Source organism: Dermacentor silvarum, chromosome 7 (assembly GCF_013339745.2).
Source record: "Dermacentor silvarum isolate Dsil-2018 chromosome 7, BIME_Dsil_1.4, whole genome shotgun sequence".
In the NCBI taxonomy this organism is placed as follows: Eukaryota; Metazoa; Arthropoda; class Arachnida; order Ixodida; family Ixodidae; genus Dermacentor; species Dermacentor silvarum.
Genome location: NC_051160.1, coordinates 119,584,234 through 119,597,938, shown reverse-complemented (window position 1 = coordinate 119,597,938; position 13,705 = coordinate 119,584,234).

Sequence of the window (13,705 nt, the reverse complement as noted above, 5' to 3'; positions counted from 1 at the left end):
GGCGAGGCGGGATTCGAACCCGGGCACCCGCCGTCCAAAGGTAAGCGTCATAACCACTGCGCTATACTGCTCCATTACGCGCTATACACCCACGCTGGCAGAACATGCATTTATGGGAACTATATGGTTGCATAGTACCGACGATTGCTATAGGCGAGAGAAAGAGAAAATGAGAGCGAGAGAAAGAAGGAGAAAGAAGAAAATGACAGAAAATGACAGAAAGAAGGAGATAGAGAGAAAGAGAGCAAAAGAAAGAGAGAAAGAGAAAGATAGAGAGAAGGAGAGAGACAGAGAGAAAGGAAAAGAGTGAAATAATGGGAGAGAGAAAAAAATCTAAAGAATATAAACTTTCTTGGCGAGGCGGCATTTCAACCCCGGTACGGCGAGCGTCAATGTCATACCGACTACGCTGTACACCCACGTTTGCAGAGCTCCGCTGTTTCATCAGACTTCACTAACGTGGAACTGGCTTAATTTTTTTGAATGACCGTCACTGTTATCATGACCGAATGACAATAATTTTTCCTGTGTAGCACCACAAAATTGTGAAAATCATTTCAGGGTCCCTTTAAGCTTCATATGTTCTTATGTTTTTAAATTATGTTGTTAAGCTGCATACTTTTGTGCTTTGGGGATTTCATAATTGCCTTGAGAAAGTTCAGCGCATCCAACGTATTAACCAAAGCTTTCTCCTAAATCATTGTTACTATTTATTGGTCGCGCGAATTGATCTGGAAGCGTCAAGCCTAAATATAATATCGATGAGATATGCTTTCTGTAGCGAAGAAGAGAGACGCTAGTGGGTTGAGCGCTACTGGATCAAAACGCTAGCGGGTCGAGCGCTCTTGATCGGCAAAGGCTCTCGTGCTTGGAAGCTGTTACTGCGCTGACCGTTGACGTTGCGCTGCTCCAAGCTCTGCCAAATAAACACCTTTAGAATTGGTGGAGTGTGCTAGGTAACCTCAGCCAATCATCCTGGAACATCCCGTACCTTTCCATCTACCATGCCCCAAGACGCCTCCGAGCAAACGCCTCATCCCGCACCCACTGCGTGTCCCGGGGTACCTCGTCATCGCGACCCTCCTATTTACACATGAGCGGACGACACTGACGTGGACGAATGGCTCACGGCGTACGACAGGGTAAGCGCCCATAACAAGTGGGATGAAGCGGCGAAACTTAGCCATGTTCTCTTCTACCTCGCTGGTGTAGCCAGCCTGTGGTATAATAACCATGAAACGGAGTTCCAGACATGGTCTGAATTTAAGACTTCCCTCGCCGATGTATTTGGTCGCTCTGCTGTTCGCAAGATGCGTGCCGAGCAGCGTTTGCGAGAACGAGCTGAACAGCCAGGTGAAACATTCACCAGTTACATTGAAGATGTCTTGGAGCTATGCCGGAAAGTCAATTCGACCATGGCGGAGTCTGATTGAATCCAAAACATCCTGAAGGGCATTCAGTGTTGAGTGGGCGAGTGACAGAACAGGTAACTCTCCGGGCGCGTTTATTGAACGCTTATATAGCCGAGCATGCAGTGCTGCCATCTAGTGGTACTGGCGTACACTACATCTTCCCTTCTGTAAAATAAAATAACAGAACAGAGGAACGCGAGCTCCGGCACAAAACGTTCATAGATCGAGCCTTCTCGGCCTGCGGATCTCTCTGCCTAACCTAGAGACGCGTGGCATAGAAGGAGAACCGCAGGGTGCATCTGCAGTGGAGGTGCTTTCTCGAGGCGATGCGGTTTCCTGGTCTTGAGCTGCTTGATCAGCTTCAGACGTTGTTGGGGACATGGCGGTCTGCGCCGCCGCGGGCGTTCCAGGTGAACTGGTAGTGTCTTCCGCAGGACGTCCCGTCGTTGGAACCAGGTGCATCCGGTTGCGCTAGAGTACACCCGTCGGAGTCTCCACCACGTAGGAGCGAGGGCGTTGCACTGGCCCCATGACGATCGCGGGGGAGTTGACGTCCCGTACCCAGACCTGCTCGCCTGCCTGAAGAGACCACAGTTCATGAGCTGCGTGTCTTCTGTTGAAGTCGGATGCTTGGCGCCTTAGATTATCTTGATCACGCCGAGTGAATGGGACCGATGGCGGCCAGGCAGGCTCCAGCTGGTGCGACGCCTTCGGTACCCGGGTCTGTAGGCGTCTGCCCATGAGCAGCTGAGCAGGGCTCACTACATTTTCCCCGGGGGTGTCCCGGTATGCCAGAAGCGCAAGGTATGGATCATCCGTCTTCAGCAGCAGGCCCTTGATCGCCCTCACCATCCGTTCCACCTCCCCGTTCGACTGTGGAAAATGGGGGCTGCTAGTGACCTGGCGAAAACCGTAGGAATCGGCAAAGGCGGAGAACTCTCTTGCAGCAAACTGAGGACCGTTATCGCTGCGCCCCCGTCTCCGGATCCCGTTGCACGCGAAGACGCTCTTGATGACGTTGATGACAGCAGGTGCTGACGTCGAGTGACAGATTGATGACCTGCGAAAAGCGTGACCGGTAATCTACCAGAAGGACGTAGTCCTGGCCGTTCGAATGAAAAAGAACTATGCCCACCTCTTCCCAGGGCCGAGTTGCAGTGGTTGACGGCAGCATAGCTTCCGAGCGCTGCACCCTGGTTTTGGTGCACGTGGGGGAGTTAGACGCCAGTGTCTCTATGTGGTTGTTGATGCCCGGCCACCAGACCGATTCCCGAGCAAGAGCTTTGCACCGGTTGATGCCTTGATGCCCGTAATGAAGGAACTCGAGCGTGCGGCTCTTAAGAGCGGAAAGTACGACAATGCGGGACCCCTTCAGAAGCAGTCCCTCGCAGATGGTGAGGTCCCCCCGGTGCTGCCCGTACCTCTTCACGTGGAGAGGCAAGTGGGACTGCCGGGACCAGCTATTGGCGCTGTATTGCCGCAGCAGACTGCACAGGCCATCGTTGGTTTGGGCCTGGCGCAGGTGCTCGAGCTGCGAAAAGACGATGTCTGCTAAGGAGCGGACCGAGGGCTGTGGAGTGCCCGAGACTTGGTCGACAAACGTCAGACGCCCAAGACTTGGTTTGCCGGGAAGCCCAGCAGCGGGACCGTCTTGGTTGCCAGGACGTAGAGTAGCTGCTTGGTGAACTTGCCGGGCCATGACAGGGTAGCAACGTAAGTGCATATGACCGGCAAGATGTGGTTGCCAGGGCCTTTAAATTCGCTCTTGGGGTCTTGAAGCTTCGAGGGGACGCCTGGAAACGCACTGGGCACGACAGAAACAACGGCGCCTGAGTCCACCTTGAAGGAAAGTGGACACCCATTGACGAGTACTTCGATCAACTTCGCGTTCGGACGCTCTCTCGCAACTGCATGTAGCTCGATGGAGCTGGCAGAAGGCTTCGGTGTGTACTTCCCGTTGCCGCGTTTCTTCTTAAGGCACACGTTCTCGAAGTGGGCGCTCTTCCGGCAAAAATTGCAGCACGCTCTGCGAGCCGGAAATTTGGTGCGAGGATACGATGTGCGTCCGCAGAATGGGCACAGCTGCTGCGTTGGCTTATCAGGAGATGCTGGCTTTCCCTTGCGAAAGCGAGCGGCGTCGATAATCAGCCGAGTCACGAGTCTTGCGTTCGCTATCGACGTCTTCGTGTTGGCGAACGTGCGTGACGGGTTCGTGCAACGTCAATGTTGGGTTCCGACAAAGTTTGTCCGAGAGCTTGTGGTCAAGCAAGCCCACGTGGAAACGGTCTCGGACAAGACGCTCTTCGATGTCGGGCGAGGAATAGAAGGAACGCTTGACCATCGTCCGAAGCCCAGTGTAGAATGCGTTGTCCGACTCACCCGGCTGCTGCGTACGGCGGTGAAAGCGAGCTGACTCGTACAGCTCATTCGGTGGGTGGACAAAGTGGTCGGTGAACGCCTTCTTTACGGCGACGACGTCCTTGAAGTCCACCTCTCCCAGCGTGGCGGACGTGAGGACCACCCTGGCTTGAGGGCCCATGAAGTAGAGCATAGAGTGCACCTGGACCTCCGTCGGAGCGGCGTAAAGTCCGGTGGCGAACGAGTAGTCCTCGTACTGCAGCAGCCAAGTAGGCCAGGCGCTGGGGTTGTCAAAGTCAAACGCCGGTGGTGGACACAGCTGGGCCATGCCATGTAGAGACGCAGCGGCCGACTAAGCAAAGCAGCAAGCGTTCCGGTAGAGCCTGTACCGGTAGCCATGGTGAAGGAAAGGCGATTTCCTCGTCGGAGAATAGTGGGGCCAGAGCGTGTGTGTCGAAGTCGCAAGTACGGGATCAGCCGAGACGCGATCCCACTTCTGACACCATGTCGAGCAGGCGAGTGACACAACACGTAACTCTCTGGGCGGGCAAGTGCCCGACCGCGTTTATTGAACGCGGAGGATGCAGTGCTGCCATCTAGTGGTACTGGCATACACTACATTGAGGACGACGCCTTTAACATGTTGCTAGCCAAAAATCCTCGCTCTGTGGCCGAAATTATTACGCTGTGCCAGAGCTATGAAGAACTCCGCAGGCAGCAATCACTGACCCGTCCATGTCTACCGCGTGACAAACACCTTGCTGGTTTGGCTGCCATGTCCGACCAGACAACTTTGCTCGCAGAAATGAAGGCGTTCGTCCGCGAGGAAATTGCCCGGCAACTCTCATTGGTGGAGTTTGCACAGCCGCAGCCGGTATTCGCGCCAACGCCGAGTTTTTCGCCTCCGCTTCGCCGCATTATAGCGCAAGAACTGCATGAGGTTTTGCCTGAGAACCACCAGCATGTTCCGGCAGCTGCGCCTCACAGCTACGCTGAAGTCATGGCCAGGCCCCGACAGATCCCGACGGCTGTACCACTCAGCTACGCAGAAGTCGTCATCCAGCCCCAACAGCTCCCTCAACGGGGACCTCTCACGTACGCTGAAGTCCTCGCTATGCCTCGACAACAGCCTGCCATGCAATCACTTCACCAGCCCCACCGTCCAACGCGTCCTCCCACATGGATGGGGCCTACCGCAGCGACTCGGTGGCGTACAGCGGACAATCGGCCAATATGTTTTGCGTGCGGCTAGGCAGGCCACGTCGCACGCCAGTGTACTCTCGTGAAATCGCCTAGCGCTACACCATATGCGAAAGTCGTATGGTGGATTCACCGCGCCCATATTGTCGCGATGCACAAATCTCAGGAGCTTTATTATAGAAGCACCGCGCCGTACTCGGGAGAAGGAACCAGAGAGGCGCCAACAACAAGAATCTCTTCTTCTTCTCTAGATGCCCTCCGGAATCTCGAGCAGCCCGGTCGTCGTCTTTGTCGGCGCCAGGGTGCACTTGTGCACGAATACCGACGCGGCATTACCCTCCCTCCAGAGCGAGCATCGTCCCGATGCTGATCAGATCGTGGCGGAAAGACTCGTAGTTGATAGCTTGGCGGTGTCCACTTCACTCTGAATGATAAGGCTTCATGCGCACTACATGCACTACCTCAGGCACCTGTTGACGGCGTTTCGAGCAGCATGAACCATCACCAACCACCTCGTAGGTCACGTCGCTAATACGGCGTAGAACCTTGTATGGTCCGAAGTACCGGCGTAGAAGTTTCTCCGAGAGCCCTCGGCGTCGGACGGGAGACCAAATCCAGACTCTTTCCCCAGGCGTATAAGCGGCAAATTGGTGGCGGAGATTGTAGCGTCGTGCGTCGCGTTCTTGCTGACTAGTTATCCTGACACGGGCGAGCTGTCGTGCTTCCTCGGCGCGTTCAGTGAAATCTGCGGCATCTGCATCTGAACCATTGCAGTCATGAGGCAGCATAGCGTCAAGCATTGTAGTGACTTCTCGACCATGGACCAGAGCGAACGGCGTCATTTTCGTTGTTTCTTGGCGTGCCGTATTGTATGCGAATGTGACGTATGGTAAGATTGTGTCCCAGTTCCTGTGCTCCACATCGACATACATGCAAAGCATGTCTGCGATGGTCTTGTTGAGGCGCTCGGTAAGCCCATTTGTTTGTGGATGATAGGCCGTCGTCTTCCTATGGGCTGTGCCACTCAGCGTGAGCACAATTCGCAGGAGCTCAGCTGTGAATGCGGCTCCTTTGTCGGTTATGATGATCGCTGGAGCACCGTGTCTGAGGACAATGTTCTCGATAAAGAATCGTGCTGCTTCAGCTGCCGTGCCGCTCGGAATCGCCTTGGTTTCCGCATATCGGGTTAGATAGTCCGTCGCGACTATGACCCATCTGTTGCCGCTGTCAGATAGTGGAAAGGGGCCCAGGAGGTCTATGCCAATTTGAGCAAACGGCGTTTCTGGTACTGGAACGGGGTGCAATAGCCCAGCGGGTTTAGTCGGTGGTGCTTTGCGTCGCTGACACTCAAGGCATGTCCTCACGTAGTGCTTCACCTCTTCTGCGAGCCTAGGCCAGTAGTAGTTTTGTTTGATTCGTGCTAGTGTTCGCGTGTAACCAAGGTGGCCCGAGGTGGCTTCGTCGTGGCAGGCTTGCAAGATTTCGCGGCGCAGAACTTCGGGAACTACCAGCAGATGGCTCTTCCCTGTTGGAGAGAAGTTCTTCTTATAGAGAACGCCATCGCGCAAACAGAATGAAGGTAGACTCCGGGAAAATAATCTTGACACCTTCGTAGCTCGCCCTTCCAAAAACTCGATCAAGGTGTTGAGCTCTCGGTCGGCTTGCTGTTGCTGAGAGATGGCGGCTGCATCAACAATCCCTAAAAAGCCTGCGCATTCATCCGCATCTGCGCTCGGTGATTCAATAGGTGATCTGGAGAGGCAGTCGGCATCGAGGTGCTGTCTTCCCGATTTGTACACCACTGTCATATCGTACTCTTGAAGCCGTAAGCTCCAGCGTGCCAAACGTCCGTACGGGTCTTTCATATTGGTCAGCCAGCAAAGCGAATGATGGTCGCTTACTACTTGAAAGGCGCGGCCGTATAAATACGGGCGAAACTTCGTGACTGCCCATACGACGGCCAGACATTCCTTCTCCGTGGTTGAGTAGTTGGACTCGGCACGTGACAATGTTCGACTTGCATAAGCAACTACTCTTTCGGCACCGTCTTGCCACTGAACAAGGACAGCTCCAAGGCCCACGTTGCTGGCATCGGTATGGATCGCCGTTGACGCATCCTCGTCAAAGTGAGCGAGTACTGGCGGAGTTTGTAGACGCTGCCGTAACTCGTTGAACGCCGCTTCTTGCTCCTCTCCCCATACAAACGCAACGTCGTCTCTAGTGAGGCGGGTGAGTGGAGAGGCGAGATGTGCAAAATTGGCAATAAATCGTCGGTAATAAGCGCAGAGACCCATGAAGCGTCTGACCGCCTTCTTATCCGTAGGCCGAGGGAACTTTGCGACTGCTGCAGTTTTATCGGGGTCAGGCTTAACTCCTTCTTGACTAACTACATGACCCAGAAACTGAAGCTGTTCAAACCCGAAGTGACATTTTTCGGGTTTCAATGTGAGTCCCGCGGACCGTATGGCTTGAAGAACTGACAGCAGCCGCTTTAGATGTTCTTCGAAAGTGGCGGAAAAAACAATCACATCGTCGAGGTACACCAGGCATGTCTTCCACTTCAGACCGGATAAGACAGTATCCATGAGCCTTTGAAACGTGGCTGGGGCCGAGCATAAGCCGAAAGGCAGAACCTTGAATTCATAAAGCCCATCAGGCGTCACGAATGCCGTCTTCTCTCGATCACGCTCATCTACCTCTATTTGCCAGTATCCACTCTTAAGGTCCATAGAGGAGAAGTAGCGCGCATGCCGTAGCCTGTCTAAAGAGTCGTCAATCCGCGGCAGCGGATACACATCTTTCTTTGTAACATGATTCAGCTTGCGATAATCAATGCAGAACCGCAAGCTACCATCTTTCTTTTTGACAAGCACCACAGGTGATGCCCATGGGCTGTTCGACGGCTGGATGACATCATCCTGTAGCATCTTTTCAACCTGCTGCTGTATCGCCTCGCGTTCTTTCTGAGCTACACGATACGGGTTCTGTCGGATGGGTCTTGCTGTCTCCTCCGTGATGATGCGATGCTTTGTCAGCGGCGTTTGACCAACTCGCGACGTAGACGAGAAGCAGTCCTTGAACTGTTCAAGCAGTTCCATAAGCCGGTGTCGATCTGCAGGTGTTAAGCTCGGTCCAATATCGACGGCAGGTGTGCATGGCGTTGTAGGAGCCTTGGCTTCTCCTTGCATAGCAAAAGAGTCTTCAGTGTGGTCGATATCATCGAGATACGCGACAGCGGTGCCTTTACTGATATACCGACGTTCGTTTGTGAAATTTGTCAATAGAACATCTGTACGCCCGTCGACTAAGGAGACGATGCCACGGGCGATGGCGACTCCTTGGCGGAAGAGAAGGGTGGTTGCATGTTCCGCGACCGCTTCTTCGGTGAGCTGTGTGCCACAACTGACGGAAACAAGGCTGCAAGACAGTGGCGGTATGCAGACGTCCTCGTCGATAATACGTAAGGTGCGGCGCTGTCGCTCTGTTCCATTGGCCGTGTCGTTAGCAGGAGAAAACGTTACTACGCCGTCGCGTATGTTGACAACGGCACCATACTCCCTTAAGAAGTCCATGCCTAAAATGAGTGATTTGCAGCACTCCGGCAGAATTACAAATGTGGCGACAAAAGCTGCGTTCCCGATCGTGAGCCTTGCAGTACATTTGCCTGTAGGAGTCATAATCTGGCCGCCAGCATTGCGAATATAAGGGCCCGTCCATTTAGTCCTGACTTTCTTGAGTTTGTCTGCCAGCGGCTCGCTCATAATTGAAAAGTCCGCGCCAGTGTCTACTAAGGCCGTCACTTCGTGCCCGTCAATCGTAACAGCGAGGTCGGCAGTCACAGTTTTGTCGGCATCATTTACGTTTTGATCGGCGCCTTCCTTTCTCGGCAACAAGGGGGGATTTTCGGCAATTTGAGGACTTGCAACCTTCCCCCTTGAGGTCGCTGCTTTCAGTTTCCCCGCCGTGGGCTGGGAGAACGACCTCTCACGACGTCAGCAAAAGTGCGGCTGTTCGGCGAGGCGAAACGTGCTGGAGACGGTGAGCGCGACCGGAGATTCGAAGAGCTCACTTGCCGGCCAGTGCGGCTGTCGTCGAAGGGGACACGGTTTTCGTCAGCCAGGCGACGCGTAGTGCCATATGGGCCACCCTGGTAGCCAGCTGGGCGATGAGGGCAGAAACGATAGATGTGTCCTGGTTCGCCACAATTGTAGCACAATGGCCGCCGATCTTCAGTGCGCCATATATCGGTCCTACGGAGCTGGGGCCGTCTGACAGGTTCCCGTTGGGCCCAGGCTGCGACAGGAGGCCGTTGACGGTATTGTGGCGACGGCAGGGAAGACAAGGGACGGTAAACAGCGTCTGCATGGCTGTATGTGTTCGGCTGGTACGGCGGCTCAGACGGCGACGGACGGCGGACCGCGTCTGCGTAGCTATATGGATTCGGCTGGTATGACAGCTCGGTACGAGGCTCGGAAGGGGCAAGCACCTGTCGGAGTTCCTGTCGTACCACTTCAGCGACGGAGGCAACCGGGAACTCGTGCGGCGGTGTGAGCCTAGCGTTCTCCTTCGCAATTTCCTCGCGCACAATCTGGCGTATCAACTGGCGCAAGCAGGATTCATCGCCCGTAACCAGTGCTGCGGATCCTGTCGGTGCCCCGGCAATCAGACGATCGTACTGTTGGTACCGCTGCTGCAGCGCCCGCTCGATTGCTGTGGCCTCTTTAATGAACTCGTCCACTGTTGTCGGTGGATTGCGCACCAGGCCAGCGAACAGCTGCTCCTTGACACCACGCATGAGATGGCTGAGCTTTTTAGCCTCTGGCATGTTGGGATCTGCGCGGCGAAACAAACGCGCCATGTCTTCGGCAAACATGGCGACACCTTCATTTGGCTTTTGGATGCGCGTATCGAGAAGGCGCAGTGCGTTTTCACGTCGATTTGTGTCCCCGAATGTGTCGAGAAACCGACGCGAAAAGTCCTCCCACGTTGTCAGACTTCCCTCGCGGTTTTCAAACCACGTCTTTGCACTTTTTTCGAGTGCGAAATAGACGTTGAAAAGCTTCTGGTCGGGGCGCCAGTGATTCGATCTCGCTACCCGTTCATATTTCTCCAGCCAGTCCAACGCATCTTCATGCGCGTCACCGTGAAATGGTTCAGGAATCCGAAGGTTTTGAACGGTTACCTGAGTTGGGCTGCTTGGAAGTGCCATTGCTGGAGCTGGGGTGGCGGCCGTTGATGAAGACGATGTTTGCAAGACGCCAAATTCGGGGCTCAAACCTTGCAGGCGGCGGCTCGTGCGGTGAACAGGCGTCTCGACGCGTGGGTGTCTTGTGGGGCTAGATGCAGGGCTGCTCGTAGGAGTGCCGATCATGAGGCGACGGTACCCAGCACTTCCACCAGTGTCGCGATGCACAAATCTCAGGAGCTTTATTATAGAAGCACCGCGCCGTACTCGGGAGAAGGAACCAGAGAGGCGCCAACAACAAGAATCTCTTCTTCTTCTCTAGATGCCCTCCGGAATCTCGAGCAGCCCGGTCGTCGTCTTTGTCGGCGCCAGGGTGCACTTGTGCACGAATACCGACGCGGCAATATTACGATGATGAACCTCGTCCGGCGTCACCACCATTCCGCCGGTCTGCCAACATCCGCCGCTCACCCTCTCCACGTCGACGCTCCCCATCACCGATGCAGCCTCGTTCCGAAGCTCGGGAAGAGGAAAACTAGTCCTCGCAGTCCATGAGGCAAGGGCTGCGACGCTGTACATACGCGAAGGTCCTCAACGTAGCCCGACCAATGTGATAGACGTGTTAGTTGACGGTGTGCGCATATATGCCCTCGTAGACACCGGAGCCGCTGTATCAGTTATGGACGCAAAGCTTTGTCATGACGAAAGCTCACGACGCCCCTTGCTGGATCTTCCCGCCGCACAGCAAGCGCACAGCGTATTCACCCGGTAGCGGCGTGCACCGCTCGTGTTCTCATCGAGGACGTTGTATACGCCGTCGAATTTATTGTAATTTCATCGTGCTCCACGAAGTTATCCTGCGGTGTGACTTTCTTGCCCGCCACAATGCTGTCATTCATTGCGCACGGGCCGAACTAGAACTGTCACCGATGTCAGAGATGACGCTTGCCGATAATGCTTCTTTTGTGAACAAGCTACACGTCAGGCACGACACCAACGTGCCTCCCAACTCGTCAGTGGTTGTCACTATGCATTGCAGCAGCCTCTCTGACGCCGTCGCACTGTTTTCTCCATCCGGCCGCTTTTATAATCGAAAAGGTCTGCTGCTACCTTTTGCGACAGTGAACGTCAAACAGGGCTCCACAGCTATTTTTGTCTGTAACCCCTTGTCATACCCTGTGATGATGCTTCAAGGCTATGGCTATGTGGAAGCGATCGACGCCGTACAAATTACGGATGCTCCCGAAGACACGTCCTGCGTCAGTTACAGCACGTTCGGTTCTCTCTCTACGTTCGACCCCTTGCCCACAGCCACAGATGTGTTCGTTTCATCTATTGCCGATGGCCCCACCCCAGCTCAGCATTCTCAGCTTCTGCGCATCTTAGAAGAATTTCGTTCTTCTTTTGATGTCGGACAACCTTCCCTGGGCCGGACGTCTGCTGTCACGCACCATATTGACACTGACTCCAAATCGCCATTGCGGCAACGCCCATACTGCATCTCTGCCACAGAACTTCGCGTGATTAATGAGCAAGTCGACGAAATGCTTCACCGCAAAGTGATCCGACCCTCAAGCAGTCCATGGGCATCTCCTGTCGTCCTTGTGTCGAAAGAAGTTAGCTCTGTACGGTTCTGTGTAGACTATCGGCGTCTGAACAAGATCACTCGCAAAGATGTATACTAGCTACCGCGAATCGATGACGCCATCTATAGCCTACAAGGAGCTGAATTCTTTTCATCTCTTGATTTACGCTCCGCCTATGGGCAAGTGCCCATGGCTGACGCCGATAGGCCGAAGACAGCCTTTGTCACACACGACGGCTTATAAGAATTTAACGTCATGCCGTTTGGACTTTGTAATGCGCCAGCAACCTTTGAACGCATGATGGACACAGTTCTCAGCGGCTTGAAGGGGCACACGTGTTTATGTTACCTAGATGACGTTGTTTTGTTTTTTTGCCCCAGACTTCACCACGCACCTTAAACACATCCGGCGTGTTTTGACGTACTTTGACGTACTTAACAAACGCTGGCCTACAACTGAACCTGAAGAAGTGCCGATTTGCAGCGCGGCAGCTCACGATACTGGGTTACGTCGACTCGAAGGATGAAATCCTCCCTGATCCAGCCAAACTTCGTGCCGTCACCGAATTCCGGAAACCGACGTCCGTCAAAGAACTGCGCAGTTTCGTAGGCTTGTGTTCCTACTTCAGGCGCTTCATTCGTAATTTCGCCGCCGTCATATCGCCCTGACGAAGCTCCTTGGAAACAACGGACCCCTCTATTCATGGTCATGCGAGTGCGACGAAGACTTCGCAAAGCTCCGTCGTTTGCAGACGTTTCCTCCCATTTTGCGCCACTACGACCCAACGGTACCTATTGAGGTACACACGGATGCCAGTGGTGTTGGCCTCGGCGCTGCCCTAGCGCAATCCTGAGTACTTTGTGGCATATGCAAGCCGTACGCTTACTACGGCCGAGACCAATTACGCCGTCACGGGAAAAGAATGCCTGGCGATCATCTGGGCACTTACTAAGTTCCGGCCCTATTTGTATGGTCGCCAATTTGATGTCGTCACGGACCGCCATGCATTATGCTGGCTGTCGTCATTGAAGGATCCCTCAGGCCGTCTTGTACGCTGGGCACTTCGCTTGCAGGTATACGATATCCGCGTACTGTACCGCAACGGACACCAGCATGCTGACACTGACGCCCTCTCACGTTCGCCCTTGCTTGACGACAATGCATGCTGCTCACTATCTGAGCTTGACGCTTCTTCCATCGACATCCGGACCATCGCTTCCGAGCAGCGCAAGGACGCCTGGATTGCCTCCATCATAAACTTCCTTGCTGATCCGTCATCGCAGCCAGCCACTCGTGCGTTGCGCAGTCAAGCTCGCCATTTCGTCATTCGCGGCGACTTGCTTCACCGACACAATTACACCTCTGACGGCCGCCACTGGTTATAAGTAGTACCTCGAAGCCTCCGTTCTGAGATCTGCACATCGTTTCACTCTGATCCACAGTGTGCACACTCGGGACTTTTCAATACCTATCAGCGCCTCCGACAACGCTAATACTGGCGACGAATGTACAACTACGTTCGAAATTTCATTCGCTCATGCCCCGACTGCCAGCGCCGGAAATCTTCACCCCAGCTCTCGCCAGCTAGTCTGAAGCCGCTACCTTGCCCTAACCGGCCATTCGGCAGCGTTGGAATCGATCTGTATGGACCACTTCCCTTGATATCAGCTGGTAACCGCAGGGCCATTGTTGCAGTCGGTCATCTCACACGATACGCCGAAGCGGCCGCCCTTCCGGCAGCTACAGCGCGCGACGTTGCCACATTCCTGCTTCGCCGATTCATTCTGCGGCGTGGTCCACCTCAAGAACTGCTCAGCGATCGCGGACGCGTCTTCCTGTCGGAGGTAGTTGAAGCCATCCTCAAAGAGTGCCACGTTGTTCATCGCACAACTACGGCGTACCACCTCAAACGAATGACCTCACGGAACGCTTCAACCATACGCTCGGTGATAGGCTTTTAATGT